This window comes from Rousettus aegyptiacus, unplaced genomic scaffold, assembly GCF_014176215.1.
Source record: "Rousettus aegyptiacus isolate mRouAeg1 unplaced genomic scaffold, mRouAeg1.p scaffold_m13_p_8, whole genome shotgun sequence".
Classification (NCBI taxonomy): Eukaryota; Metazoa; Chordata; class Mammalia; order Chiroptera; family Pteropodidae; genus Rousettus; species Rousettus aegyptiacus.
In genome coordinates this window covers 73,172,586-73,186,951 of record NW_023416311.1, presented here as the reverse complement: position 1 = coordinate 73,186,951, position 14,366 = coordinate 73,172,586, and the positions used below count along the sequence as shown (strand labels likewise).

General features: G+C 37.9%; 1 pseudogene; it reads left to right on the top strand.

Moving 5' to 3' along the window:
* The first annotated feature begins 5,088 nt into the window (after positions 1 to 5,088).
* On the top strand, positions 5,089 to 5,207 carry LOC118607255 (annotated as a pseudogene).
* Positions 5,208 to 14,366: the final 9,159 nt, after the last annotated feature.

Below are 14,366 nucleotides of genomic sequence, written 5' to 3'. Positions count from 1 at the left end.
TGGTATCTGACAGTTTCTTCCTGTTGGGGTCTTTTACACACCGAGGCAGTTCTCATGAACAAGTCTCATGATGACCCCACATAGGTGCTCTCTCCCCTGGAACCCTATCTGATCCATGAGAAACATCTCAGCATCATTTGCCCTGACCAACTCCAGTGGTCCACACCACCAGTTCAAGCACCTCTCCTTAACCCAGCCATCTCTTAGACATTTCCCACCAGAAGTCAGGAACAACAGTTCACATAGAACTATAAACTGTAGAGGACACATGTTACTAGGCTCTTTAAATCTTTCATATCAATGTGAGATGGAGAAAGTTCCCACCCTTCTCCTCTATTTGGTGGAAAGGACTCATGGCACATCCTGTGTTATCTCCCAAAAAATCCTCCTGTGATCTTCAACCCTAGTACTTTTATTTATTTTATTTATTTTCCAGTAATAGTTAGAATCGGGAATCTGGATTTCTAATTAGAAAGTTCAGTATGGTTCCTGGGTATAAGATTACTGCACAGAATTTAATAGTGTTCCTATACTGTATCAAAGACCAAATAGAAAAGACAAAAATTTATTTACTTAAGTGAAAAAATTATAAGATATTCACAGATAAATCTAAGAATCTAAATAGGAAACTTTAGAAAGTTAAAATATTATTGAAGAATGTAGAAGAAGGCCTCAATAATTGGAGAATTATCACATTTTTAGATAGGAAGGTATGATGTCAAAAGTAACTATAAACTCAATAATCCAATAAAAAAAGAAACCAATAAAATTTTTGTTAGTTAACTAGTGTAAAATATGTACAAAAGATCAGAGTCAAGAATACCAAAAATTCAGAGGAGAATAAAAAGGAATGGAAGGCTCAACCTATGAGATTGTGAGACTTATGGTTAAATAAAAGTGAGGTATTGACTCAGTAATAGATAAACTAAGAACAGTACAGAGAATCAAAAACAAATCCAAGCATATCTGAGAACTTTTTATAAATGTGGCATTTAAAATCAGTTGGAAAAGAATAAATCATTCAATAAGCTGGAACGAGTGGATAAATAAAAAGAAATCCTAGCCTCAAAATAGTCATTAACATAAATTCTGTAAGGATTAAAACCTAAATGTTAAAAGCAAAACCTCTGGGAAAAAATAACAGAATATCAGAAACTGTCTTATGATATTGGAGAATGTGGAGCGTTGTTATGTAACGTAAACAAAAAGCACAGAAGAAAGAAAAAGATGGAAAATTGTGAGTTTTAAATTTGCAAATATCAAAAGCTAGCTACAAAATGAGCAAAGACTTGCATGCATATTTCAAAGGCTTATGTCCAGAGTACACAAAGAGCTGCTACCACATTATCAAGGAAAAGAAATAGAAAAAATATCTACAAAGAGTATAAACAACAATATAAAGAACAAAAAACCTGGATGGCCAATTAACCTGTAAAAATATGCTCAGCTTTGCTGGTCTTTGATGTGATGCACACTGAAACAAATATCATTCTTTACATCATGCTGGAAATAACTAAAAAGTCTGATAGCATTAAGGACCGGAGAGGAATAAGGGAAATGGGCACCTCGACTCATTGTTTAGTGGGAGTACAGAGTGATACAGAGCCGATTTGATCATTTCTTTAATATTTTGCCTTAAAAAGTGAGATAAATAAAAAAGCTGACATTTATGAAATCTAGAGGGTAAATACATGAATTTTCATTACATTGCATCTAAATTTTAAATTATTTAATATTTTTAACTTTTTATTTTGAAATAGTTTTAGATATGCAAGAAATTGTAAAAGTAGCATAAAGAATTTCTGTACACCACTTAGTTATTAGTATCTTACATAACCACAGTACAGTGGTCAAAATTGAGCAGTTGTCATTGATACATAACTATTTTCTAATCTACAGACTTTATGCAAATATATCTAAATTTTTAAGTTTAAAAAATTTTATAATCTATGGTTCATGTGATTTTAAATGCATACTGAGAGTTAACTTACAGAATGGCTTAGCCAAGTTGCTATTAGCAAAGAGAAAATGTATTCCTGGGCATGAAAGCTACCTATTTAAATATACTGCCTCAGTGATGAGAAATATTTCTCCTTTTCCTAAACATATGCAGAAGAAATGAGGGTCAGATAGTTGTAAGTGTTCTCAAAGGAACATCTTTATTCTGTAGATCTTTGCTTCTCTAATGACACCAAACAGTAAACATTTATCAGAAAAATGTTTTTGAGATACTTGTATCTTTTATTATGGAAATCTTAGAACATATACAAGGATAATACATTTTTTTCTTAAAGTATCAATGAAACTTTAGGTTAAAAATAGATGCTTATTTTATGACTCTTTAGAAGTGAGGCAGACAGTAATTTTTAAAAAAATAGCTGCTGCATTTATTCATTCTCTCGGTCCCTCAACAAATATTTGATTATTCCTCCTTCTCAGCCAGTGTCTACAAAGTTTTCACTATTGATGCAAAATTGTCTAGATGTTTAAGAGAGCAACTAGAAATTGGAATTTTTCTTCTTTTAGGTGAAGACTAAAGAACTTCATTCATATTGCAGATAGTTTAAGTGCCTAGGGATGAGATCAGGGATTAGACCCTTTGTCAAGAACACTTTGAGACCTTTGACTATGGTCAGAGCTGTGTTTCAACATCAGGGAAGCTCATACACACATACATTCACACCTCCCGACTGCAAGAACTCAATATCAGGATACAAAGGTGATCCTTGGAAGGCTAACACAGTATTTTCCAAAATTGCCAGATCATGAGAAACATCTGGGGTGTGTGAAAAGCTAGACCCCTGGGTTCTACCACAGACATCAGGGAAGGAGCCACAGAATCTGCATTTTTACAAGTTTCCCAATTGAGTCTGATAAGCATGAAATTTTGGAAAAAAAAAAAATAGTCACATCTGGCAGGTTTGCTGCCACCTTACTTGAGCTGATAAGACAGCCAATGTGTGTTGTAATATTGGCAGAATCCTGTCAAGAGCCGATAGGTCATCTGTGTACCGTGGGGTAGGGGGAAGATGCCTGTGCAAGGGACTGAAATAGTTCAAAGAGGTGGGGAGGGTTCTGCGAAGGCCACAAAACTGCCCTTTCCTTCAACAAGGTGCCCCCAGTCCATTCCATATTCATTGTTTCTAGGCTCCTATAAGCATCCTCCCCTCTCTAGACCTAAAATTCCCCACCTGGCCAAAACCCCTCAAGTAGTAGGGAGAGATGAGAGAAGGAGGTACCTACCTGAACATGCTGTCTGTGCCAAAGTCGAAACTGCTCTATGTCCTATCACATTAGAAAGGTGTCGTTGTAGGATTCTTTTACATATGTAGCAACCGAGGCTAGTTACTAGTCTCTAGGGACAGTGATTTGTGCTGGAAAGATGTCATAAGTTTGGAAAATTGCTCACATCATGGGCCTTCAAATCTCCGAGGAAAGAGACAGCAAATTGAAGAGAGGAAAAATAAATGAAACCACACAGATGGACTGAAAGGCTGTTGATTTATCAATCTGCAAATCTGGGGCCAGGCCAAACTCAGTAACTGTCAATTCAAATATGCACCCAAATTTTAATTTTTTCATGTAGTAATGATTCATAAGAGGGCTTTTCTAGGAGTTCAACTTATGAACATTTATGGTGACAAGAAGCAAAATGGGTCCAAGCGGGCATTTTTATGCTACAATTAGAGGGGAAAATGTCAGCATATCTAATTACATTTTGTATGGCACTTATTTACAATATGTATCATAAAGTAAATTAAAGACATTTTGAAGACATTTTGGAAGTATTGTTAAAACTACAGAAAATATACTTAGGAATATAATTGCCAGGGTGGCACAGACAAATAGATAGTGACTATTTTATTCCCATTTTACATGTGAGGAAACCGATGCTTGGAGATGTTTAATTCCCTTCCCAGGTGGACTGCTTTTCAGAGTGCATATGGTCAATCACTGTGCTCTTCATCAAATCTAGCTATTTCATTGCTAAATTTCTTGGACCTGCATCCCACCACTTCCTTTCTCCCTTTCTGTGTATTATATTGACATTTCACACTTCTGTCCACCTCATCTTATCCTCATATTAGCAGTTTGTGACAGTCTTTCTGCTCCATAGTCAGTTTCTTACATTGCTTTTTGAATGTTTCTCCTTTGGTCTGTTTCACCACCGTAACTAGATCCCAAGCTATCTGGGGCTGAGATCGTGTCATATTAGCTTCACCTCCATATTAGCTTCACCTCCTCTTGCCTGAGCTCTCCACAGTAGTAGGTATTCATTAGACAATTGTTAAATACATGTAATATCCACAGAGGCCATAATAGTGGTTATTGTAGCTTAAAGACTGAAAATATTACTAATGAAGACATTGTAAAAACCAACTTATTTTGAGATTAAACTCTGTGAGGACAGTTTTTAAATGTCAGAGCTTATGACTCAAGATTATTTTGTTACTAGCAAAAATGAATGAAAAAGTTATAAGCTTTATGACCCATATGCAATGAAATACACATTTTGTAAATTATTTTATTATCTCAGCTTAGTCAACCTTGCCTTGCCAGCAGTTAATGGCCATGTCTGTTTTCTCTATAAAGAAGAAACACTTTGAAAAATGAAGATCGATTGAGCAGCAATATCCTCTGATAGAGCTATTTATCATCACTAATTACCCTTTGACTACAACTATTTCAAAGTAATTTATAGGAACGAAATTCATTATTCACAAATACCAGTGACAGGTGTCAAAGCTGGAGGGTTACAGCTAGCAGGTCTAGCTAATTCGTGTTTCCTTTCTTCGTCCTGCCTGCTGCTCAGTTTAAGCCATGTCTCCATGATCTTCAGTAAGCATTCACAATAATTCTGCTGGAGGTAGTCTTCGGAGAATCAGTGACAACCTTCTACTTTCCAGCTCTTTCATATTTTATATAAAAAGTATAAAGTAAATCTGTCCTTAGAATAATTTCTTCCAAAGTGTTTTCAATGAAATGAGTAGAATTGCTCTGTTGAATTATCTAAGTGGGCAGCTAAGCTCTTTGTTGCATCATTAATGAAGTATACAGTGAGATGTCCCTTTGAAAAGATGCTATTTAGTCTACTGCCATGCCACCCTGAAAACGCCTGATCTCGTCTGATCTCGGAAGCTAAGCAGGGTTGGGCCCCATTAGTACTTGGATGGAAGACCACCTAGGAAGACAGGGTACTGTAGGTGTAAAAAATTTTAAAAATTTAAAGAAAAGTGTTATTTAATCATTCTTAAGGTGATTATCTCTTTCTGTATTTTATATATACTAAAAAGAAATCATCTTTATTGGCACCAAAAATATGTGCCTTTTTAGTAGATTGAAATTCAGTCTTACTTTTCACATTCCTATTTTCTGTGGAATTTATTTTAGTCAAAGTTTTAAAAAGTGATGACTTTATGTATACCCTGTGTTCAATTTGCCACTTAATAAGTCATTTCACCTAGATTGTCTCTGATAAATTAAGTCAATTTTGTGTTCACTGTTAATGAAGACGAGTATCACAGTTTTGACCCATTAGAAAGTCAGTATGTGTGTGTGTGTGAAAAAATTTTAAAATAATTCTGAATTATAGTATTGGAATATATTTAAAGACACACAAAATATAAGAAGGAATTTTTATTTTATTCAAAAGACGAGGACACATGAAAATATATCTTCCTGTTACAGACAGAAGTTATGTTGTTTTTAAAATTGAGAATGGCATGGGGAAGTTTGTGCAAGAACAGTTAATCCCAGAGAAAATACCTCAATAGGAACACTAGCTAGGTCACTTTCTTTAATTATTCATTGCCAACTGTCAGCTAATTGCAAATAATAGGTTAGTCTTGCATGGTGAAGGTTTCTATATATCTCAGTGTTTCAAGACGATTCCCAACCCTTTATGATCTGTACTGGAATATAAAGGAAAAAGTAGATAGCTGTTAAATCTACTCCTGCTGAAAAGAGAATTTTCTTTTTACTTGTCTTCCTGTGTGTCCTTAGAAAAAGTTCTAAGTAATGAAGTGCTAGGAGATTTCACTCAGTTAAACTCTGTAGATATACGCTTACCCAAAGAAGAAAAGTATTCAACATGTTGTATAATATTTATAGCATATTTAAAAGAGATAAAATATTTGGCCCATAAAGCAATAAGCAGTGTCTTCTGGAGTTAAGTTGGTCCTGTAAAACTCAAGATTATAAATTGTGTTTACACAAGGCCAGGCCTGAAAGAAGTTAGACTATTAAAATGTAGGGTCTATGTCATAGTAACAGAGTTGTAGATCTTTAAATTATGAGTCTTGGCTGCCAATGGCTACTTCGGGCAAATCTAAAATGGCTCATTATTCTTGTCTACACAAACTTTTGACAACAATTTTCAGAGTTTAGCTCCATGGTTAGAGTGAATCAGGGTCATTACTTGAACTTCTGCCTGAGCAGTTAGCTGGCTTAATAACATGCCTGTGGACCAGAGGTTGCTAACTCAAAAATTCAGGAGCCAAGCACATAATTCCAATGAGTAAAGTGGGACTGCAGTGGACAACAGGGAGTGGTGAGGGCTGTGGCAAATAGAATTCAGGCCCCATCTAAAGGAGCAGCTGCAAGACAGGTTGCAGCCTTGTTATTGAGAGGAAATATGGGCCCAACACTGTTAGATCTGACTTTATAAGAAAAGCCAGAACGTCAGACTTTTATGTAAAAATATTCCAATTTTTCATATATTCAATTAACTACATGTTAAAACATTGTAGAAGACAGTCAGAACACATTTTTGACTAGAGCTGGCTTTTTGTTTGTAATCCCTGCTTTCACCTCTGAGTTAGGGTGATTGGTGTGCAAATTGTTAACTTTATTTTCAGAGTTGAGGAGGCATTAATATAAATCCATCACCGCTCCTGGGAAAGCTCCTTTGCTACTTTCAGGCCTTTCTGACCGTGGATCATACAGTGGGTTAAACGTGGTCCCCAAAGTGATGTGTCCACATTCTATTCCTTAGAAACTGTGATTGTGACCTTATTTCAAAAAAGGATTCTTGCAGATGCAATTAAGTTAGAGGCCCAAAAGTGAGATCATTCTGGATTATGCAGATGGGCCCTAAATCCAATGACAAGTGTTCTTATAAGAGGGTAGGCGTAGAGAGAAGACCAGGCAAAGATGGAGGCAGAGATTGGAGTTGTGCAGGCGCAAACCATAGAATAACCAAAGCCACCAGAAGCTGGAAGAGACAGTGAATGGAATTTCCCCCGAGTCCTTGGGGGAAGTGTGGCCCTGCTGACATCTTAATTTATGGTTCTAGCCTCCAGAACACTAAGAATAATTTTTCTGCTGCTTTAACCACCGTGTTTGTGGGCAATTTGATATGGCAGCCCTAGGAAACCAATACAGGTCAGTAGCATCATCTTTCTAAACAGGGCATCTATAAGCATCACCTCCACCATCTGACATCCAAAGGTTTCAGTAAGGATGCCTGCTTTATCAAGAAGTTCTGCCAAAAATTAAAAATCAACTCTTCCACTTAAACTCTAGGTTTCATGCCATCAAACCTAAAGTAAAATGCTCATGTAACCCACAAAGAAATTTAAACTACAGAGAAAAATATTCAGGAGAGAGATGCCTTGAAAACCAAACATATTTGAGCCAGTTACTTTCTCTACCTAAGAAGACAATATAGAGGTGAATGTGATCACATCTTAATTCTGACTAAAGAAAACTGCTCGATTCCTTTCCTCTAAGTTAAAAATGAGATCTATAACCAAGACATTTTGATGGATCTGAAGGCTACTGAGGCAATCGTCATTTTGCCAATTTTAGGTACCTTACTAAATGTGAGTTTAAAAATCAAAGCCAACACAGCAATTATCCAATCGGGGAGGGGCGGAGGAAGAACTATTAGAGACCACTGACCATTAGGATTATTCAACCCATTTGTCACCCTTTCTCAAGCATGTTGAATCCCCTGTGCCAGTGGTCCCCAACCTTTTTGGCACCAGGGACCGGTGCTCCAATGAGAATCTAATGCTCAATAATCTGAAGTGGAGCTGAGGCAGTGATACTAGCACTGGGGAGTGGCTGCAAATACAGATGAGGCATTGCTTGATCACCTGCTGCTCACCTTGTACTGTGTGGCCCAGTTCCTAACAGGCCATGGGTCAGTGCTGGTCCTTGGCTGGTGGTTGGAGACCCCTGCACCTATGCCATCTCCAACGTGGTTTTTCCTAAAGCCCACTAGAACAGTTGACGTTACATCATCCCAGCATTCCTATATACCCAGAAAAAAAGGACAAGGCTATCGGTCAGACAAGTACATGTGTCACATTTCTATAGTCTATATCTTCTCAAATGCCTGATTTATGATATACTTTCTTATAAACCATGCAGGACCAAAATCTACTTTCCCTTTAAATTACTATTGTTTTTTGTTGTTTTGTTTTGTTTGTTTGTTCTTGGTACCTGTTTAAAAGGCTTTGTGTTTTTATTTATTCAACATCTGTTGAACACTTCTGATTGTCAGTGTGCTAGGCCTTCTCTCAAGGAGCTTATCATTTAACAAAAGAGACAGGCATGGAACACATAATCTCAGAGCTGGAGAGTGAGAATCATAATTGTGATGTGCACGTGATGCTATGGAAGCAAAGAAGAAAAGTAAAATTGAACTTGAGATACTGTCATAGGGGAGTTGCCCCCTGAGTGGGTCTTGAAGCATCATTAAATGCAAGGCAGCTCAGGGTGATATATATAAAGATATACAGGCATGGAGGGTGGGGCTGGATGGGGGCACATGGCGTGTTCAGGAACTGATGGGGAATTTGAGATGAGATGACTTTAGAGACAGGAGCAGGGGGTGGGGAGAAGAAGTGGGTAGCTGTCTCCCTCTTGGTGATTTCTGCATCCATCTCCTCCATCCCATTCCTGACTTGGATGAGGTTTTCATTATCCTCTTCCTGGCCCTCCAGGTGAACTCTGCCAAGCCTCATGTCTTATGTTTCACACTGCCTCCAGAGTAAGACATACAAAATGGCAGGTGGAGCATATGACACTGCCACTGAAAACCCACTGGTCCACTCATAATGCCTCTAAGACCAAGGGCCAGTTTGAACTGGCCCTACCTACTCCTGTGGGCTTATATTTTCAGGGCTGCCATAATGAAGTACCACATCCAGGATGGCTTCAAACAGCAGTTTATTGTCTCACAGTCTGGAGGCTAGAAGTCTGAGATTAAGGTATCCTCAGGGTTGGTTTCTTCGGAGAGCCTGAGGAGAAGGATCTGTTCTAGGCCTCTTTCCTTGGCTTATAGATGGCCATCTTCTCTCTGCATCCATATTGGAACTCTAATAACCTCATTTTAACTTAATTGCCTCTTTAAAAACCCAACCTGCAAATACAATTATGTTCTCAGGTACTGAGGATTAAGATGTGTGAGTTTTTATGGGAACACAATTCAGACCATAACAGGGCTCATCTCCTATCATTGCCTAACTCACTCCACACCAAATGTTATGCCTTTGGGCTATTTTCTCTGCCTGGAACACCCCTACCACTCTTTCTCGAGAGGCAGTAGAGTATAATGGTTAACAGCACTGATTCTAGAACAAAAATCTGGTTTTGAATTCTGGCTCTGCCATTTTGTTATTGTGTGATTTGAACTTATCACTTAACCTTCCTAATCTCAGTTTTTTCCTTCATACAATGGAGACCATACCTTCTACCAAAAATTATGAAAATAAAATTAGTAAATATAGGTAAAGCACTTGAAAAGCACCTACCATATAGTAATGCTGTTTAAGAGTTAGCTGTTGTTAAGTACTGGGCACTGGTGAACTCTATTCATCATGGAAGGGTCAAGAATCACTTCTGAGAAGAGTCCTCTGACCTCACATCCTGCTTCATGTTCCCTCAGGAACATTGTAACAATTTATATTTATATAGTTGATTATTATCTTTCCCAGTAGTCTGACTCCTAAAACCAAAGACCTCCCTTCTTAGAGTGTAAAAGCTCTGTCTTTGGCATTAAACAGCCTGAGTCCACATCTCAGCACCAACAATTACTATGTGCCTTTCAGCAATTTTGTTTAAGCTATGTAATCCTTCATTTACTCCTCTGTCAAATGAATACAATAGTAATATCTACCTCACTGGGGTATGGTGAAGATAAAATTATATTAGACACATAAAGGATATATCTGCTACGAAGTAAAAACGAATGATTATTAGCTGTTAGCCATTTTATAAGCTTTATATATTCAGCATCTGGCACTTTGCTGATTACTTAATAGATGTACAATAATGTTTAGTTTAAATGTGATTGAAAAGATTTGAATAGAATTGAAACAAATTGAAGTCAAATTGGTTATTCCTAGAAATGGTTCAAGAACAAAATGGTGAGGGCCTGAGCCAAGGCAGTGGAGGCAAGGATGGAGAAAGAGGAGAAAATCATAGTGAAATTTGCAAGCTTGAGTGTATTATTGGACATGGAAAATGAAAGGAGGAGTCAAAAAATGACTTCCGTGATTCTCCTGACTGGGTGGATGGTAATGTCAGTGCCCAAGACAGCAAACATGGGAGGGTAAGCAGATCTGTACAACAGATGAAGAACTCAGTTTCAGTTTTCTTGAGTTTGAGATGCCATTGAGATAGCAAAGTGTAGGTGTCCACTGGGGTGAAATATATGGACATGGAAAGCAAAGGCCATGCTTTTGAGAGGGATGGTTGTGCTGAAGTCATGGGAAGATTACTTTCGGATGAAGACCCAAGGATAAGAAGCACAGTGAAACCTTTGGCTTTCTGGGGTTCCCCCGTACCCCATCTCATTTGTTAGTCCTGTCTCCGTTATGAGCCTGAGATCTTTTCATTCTCAAAGCAAGGATCCTATACTACCCATCAGCCCACACAGACATGAAAATCCTGTTTCTCTCCATATCTGTACCTGTTCCTCCTCTTTCCCACCCTAGGTCCACAACTTCCTAGGTCTACATCTCTGCCAAAATATTAACCTGGGAAACCCAAGAGATGCATGATTTAAAATTCACTACCAAAATAATAGTGACTTTACCTGGTGGGTAAATTCACTTCAAAAAATGAAAAAAAAGTTTCTTTCTTAGGTGGCCTGTATCCAGTCTCTTTCTAAGAGACATGATCTCAAATCTACTCTCTGATTTCAGGGAAACCATATGAACACAGGACTTTATAGTGGAAGGAGTAGAGAGGTGAACAGAGGACAAACCAAAATTCTCTTGGTTTTACTTTAGGAAAAAGAAAACGATTATATGGAACATAACCTTGAAATAAAGCTGAGTAGGGAATCCACAAGCATATTCAAGTGATTTTCCCTAAAGCTCCTGTCCAGAGCCTATCCCACTCCAACCGCTCCTCACTGACAGGATTTTCCTTGGGACACACCTCCCCAGTGCTCCTTTTCATGAGAGCCAAAGGGAAGTGACAAAGGCTGAGATCACTCTAATATTTTTTCTTTCTCTTTAATGTCCTTTTCAAAATTAATATTCTGTTATTGTTACAAATACAGTACATACTCATCAAGAAAAGCAATAAAATAAAAATTTTTAATATCAATAACCCCACACACCCAGGGATAACCAGTGTAAACACTTCAGTATAGACCAAGATTTAGACTATCGCTCGCGATCTAAATGATAGGTTATAGTTACAGATGTGTGTATAGATATAGTTAGGTTTACATGTACAGATATAGCTGCGTTTGTAGATACAGATATTTGTCCATTGGCAGAGCTAGCACGTATATCCGAGATTATTCAGAATGATAGTACTTTACTAGGTGGAGGGGCATATTTTGATTCATAATCAGCCTTTTTCATTCAAATGAAGATACACCTTGTTTAATCTCATATCCTTTCCTCCTAAGGGTTTACATTTAGTTGCTCCCTTCTTCCCAGCTGTAGTCTATCAGGATCTGTGGCCTCTCCTGTGAGCCCAGCTCTTCTGTGGGTAACCAGGTCCAGGGAGCCCTCAGATTTTCCTACCACAAGGAACTGGCTGCTCATGTTAGGTCTTGGCCAAAATGACTAGGCCTGTTAACATCAGCATATGCGACCAGTAGCTACAGTTTCCTTTTATGCTCTCAGGTCATGCTCTCAGACATGACCTTTGATCATGTTTCCCAATGGCACAGATTCTTCTGAAAATTAGGAATGCATGGGGTCTTTGATGTAATGACAATAATAATAATAATATAGATAACACTTTTTGTTATTTATAAAGCTAAGGGCTTTATAACTAACCTTTGAAACCACACTTTAAGTAGATATTGTTGTTAATTCCAGTTGACAGATAAGGAAACCAAGATTTAAGGAAGTACCTCATCTGAAGTTTGATTCAAACACAGGATTGCCTGACTCCTTAGCCTGAAGCATACTACACAACTTCTGTCTGTGAGAGTTTCTCACAGGGGATTTAGCAGACACCCAAGGCAGGTATTAAATTTTTTCCCAAAGTTTTGGGATTTTTCTGGCCATATCAGCAGATGTACAGGAAGAGCTGAATCAAGGGAAGTAGGTCCACTGCTGAGCAATTATGCATTCATCACGAAACCTGGTGTCGTGGAATTAGTGAGCTTGGAATTACATCCATCTCTCAGAATGTAACGCTCATGGTTCAGAAGTTTAACTTAGTTTGATAATATTTCTATGTATAGATTCTACGTATGTGGTGGATGTGGTAATCCCCTTCAAAGTGCTGAATGCCAGGCTTGGCAATGAGCTGGGGGCGACTTAACCTAAAGACTGGTTCAACTTGGAGCACTGTTTCCCCAAAGACCATTCCTCTAGAGAAGACTTAGCAATTATACTGAACAACTCCTGACCAGGCCCATTTATAAATATAGTTTACTCTCGTTAAAATCAATTGATTTAGAATAAACAGCTTTCTATATAGAGAGGTAATTTTCTTTTATTGATGATCTTCTGACGTTCCATTTTTATTAACACCCATGAGTACCTTTTCTCCACCCATTGCTATCAACTTACTGTTGACAGACTTGAAATTGGTACGGATTGTCCCATGTGAAGGTAAATATGGACCTTGTTCTCTTAAGTCCAGGTTTGATAATGGCTAACAGGAACCAAAATATTAAATAGAAAGTATAAATTGTGGGTACATTAGCAATGCAGTAGCCAAAATAGAATATGAAATCAGATATTCAAGAACTTAGCACATTCGTGTCTCATTATAGATTTTCTTACCACTTGCCCACAGATTCAGCAATAATGAGTTCTTGAAGGAGATCCTAGATGAAGGGATCCAATTATAAGAATAGATGTTGGGACATAGTTCTCTAAGCAGTAGTCTAAGAAAGAGAAGTTGTAGAAGCACAGATTCCCACTGACGCATGGAAATTCATTTCTCCTCACATTATAACCCTATAAAAGCTGCTCCAGCAACACAGAGGGATAAACTTTGTTCAGGGAGGGGCACCTCTTATACTGCAGTTGAAAGTATGGAGGTGCGGGATGAGGAGGTAGATATTTCATAAAAAGGAGTCCTTGGGTTGGAGGGCAGTCATACACAATGACCTTAATTTTTCCTATGAAGTAAAGAGACAAGAGAAGAGGAGGATAGCCTGAAGAGAGTAGTGAAATTCTGGCCTCTGTTGGGGATGAGAGAGAGATCTGAGAAGGGAAATTTTTAAAGGACACAGAGGCCCATATAAAGCAGGTGAGTAGAAAACCCTGAATCTGCAGGGGCAGCAATGGGTGGTCAAGTGACATAAAAATAGGGGACTGCAGATAATTCAGTTAATCTAGGTTTGGGGGTTGGAGAGACAAGTACAGCAGAAAGACAGTGGTATAAGTGCTGCATTTTGGGTCTAGGTTGGTTAAGGAAAAAAGCAAAGCCATGAGTGAGGATAATCAATGGGAAGAAGAAGGAACATTTAAGAGCTGGTGTGTTGAAAGGAGATGAGGTTGAATAATGAGGATAATATGAGTATGGGATGAAGAGAGCAGAAAATGTAGGTTAGTCAATGATAGAGAAATTAGAACTTAAGGTATTGGAAGAGGTAGAGTTTCAGGTGGTATGTCTCTGGGTCTACTTGTTAATGGGAATAGGTGGTTGAGATGAAAAGAATGAAATGTTAAAGATGCAAGAATCTTGAGACTTCTGTGTTGAGTGGACCAACAGAATTTGAAGACATCTATCATGATGGCAATGCTTTCTTTTTTTCCAGTAACATTGTATCATTATTTTCTTGTATGCCCTCTTGTTATCAGCCAATTCCAGTATTTGCAGAAAAGGGAGAAAACAAATTAAATAGGTAGAGGACCAGTGAAAGGACTAAATATTAAAGTCATCACTGGATATAAAAAGTGGCCAAAAGTCATCACTGGATATAAAAAGTG